This window comes from Pteropus alecto, unplaced genomic scaffold, assembly GCF_000325575.1.
Source record: "Pteropus alecto unplaced genomic scaffold, ASM32557v1 scaffold67, whole genome shotgun sequence".
Lineage (NCBI taxonomy): Eukaryota > Metazoa > Chordata > Mammalia > Chiroptera > Pteropodidae > Pteropus > Pteropus alecto.
The window spans coordinates 9,112,239-9,113,754 of record NW_006441061.1 but is presented as its reverse complement, the minus strand read 5'-3'; the positions used below and the strand labels follow the sequence as shown (position 1 = coordinate 9,113,754).

General features: G+C 65.2%; 1 protein-coding gene across 1 annotated transcript in view; it reads left to right on the top strand.

The window, feature by feature from the left end:
• NACC2 (NACC family member 2) overlaps nt 1–1,516 on the top strand; it is a 53,558-nt gene that overhangs the window by 15,915 nt on the left and 36,127 nt on the right. The window lies entirely within an intron of this gene.

Genomic DNA, 1,516 nt, shown 5'->3' with positions numbered 1-1,516 from the left:
CTCCGAGCGCACGGGCTTCGGGGAGATCTGGGTTTGTGGTTAAGATTCTCACGCCGGAGCGCGAGGGCAATTATGTGCAGCTTTTATTCGGCCCCCAGGATTCTTACTGCATTATTCGTATTTCCTTTAATTTGTGGGATTTCTAGTAAATGGGCTTAAAAATAGGTCTGGGCGCCATGCCAGGCAGATGCGGGCAGCAGGCAGGCATCTCTGCGTCTCTCTAAAGGCAGAGCAGGGTAACCCCCGTGTCACTCGGGCCTGCGCCTCCTGCGGGTCCCCTGAGGTGGCCCCGGAGGTGGAGTGGGGTGCGCCAGCCCCAGCTCCTGGGCCGGAAGTTGCGCTGGTCCTGGCTGCCTTTGGGGGTGAGGACCAGCGCCGGGTGTCTCGGGTCTGTTTGAGAGGGCAGAGGCGGTGCCCGCTGGCCTGCGGGGCTTGAGGCCAGGCTGAGCGCGGGGCCGGTCACCTGCTCTTGGTTGTGCCCTCTCAGGCTCACTGGGTGTCCCAGCTGTAGTCCAGCCCACAGGGGCCCTGAGATCTGAGCCAGTGCCACCCTCGGGTGCCCCTCTGGACAAGAAGATGGAGATAATCCCTGCCCGAGGGGTGACCCGCGTGTGGCCAGGGGGAGCCCAGGACCCGGGCACCTGTGTGGGGTGGTGGCGGGCTGTCCCGGGCAGGGAAGGGGCCCCTCGGGAGAAGGCGGGATGGGCTGGCCGGCCCCAGGGGAGGGGGTGGTGGGTCCCTGAGGTGCTGCCGGTGTCTTCCTTGCCCCACACTGACTCAGCTGAGGGCCAGCATGGGTGTGGCCTGGGATTCGCCGCCCAGCTCCAGGCCAGGGGGGCCTCGGCCCCGTCTCCATGTAATTGGATGCCCCCCCCCCGCCCCCAGTGGCTGATTTAGTGTTTCTGTGTCGGTCTGATTTACATCAGGTTTTTAAGCATAATTAGAAACGCAGGGAGCTTTGTGTCTTACCTCGACTATTTATGGCGCGGTATGCAGATGAGGGCAGCTCTGAATGTTAAGAGGAGTGTGTGGAGGCCTTGTCGCTGAGGAGCGGGTGACCGTGACCGGCACAGGCCCGGCACGCCCTCCCGCCGCCCGCCGCCCCCTCTGCCCACTGCCCTGGGACCCCGCAGGCCCAGGGAGGGGGAGAGTGAGGGGCCGCGTGGGGCTGAGGAGGGGTGTCCGGCCCCTGGGGGGCTCGGCCTGGGCCGCCCCTGTGCTCAGCGCTGCCCCTCCGAGCCACCGGCCCGCAGCGTGGGGTTGGGGGGGCCGCCTCAGCGGTGAGGGAGGAGGGCGCCTTCCGTGCGCACCGGAGAGGAGCTTGCTTTTTAAGTTATTAAACGGTGCCCCAGGGAGACGCTCCGCAAGCTCGCGTTATTTAAATTACAAATACGGGTGAGAGGTTGTCGGCTCTGTTCAAAACGCTGCCTAATTCTCTTAGAACCTCCTGGAACCCTTCCGTGGCCAGCGTGTGGACGTGGCGGGCCTCAGGGCTGGGGGGGGGCCTGGGGGGGCC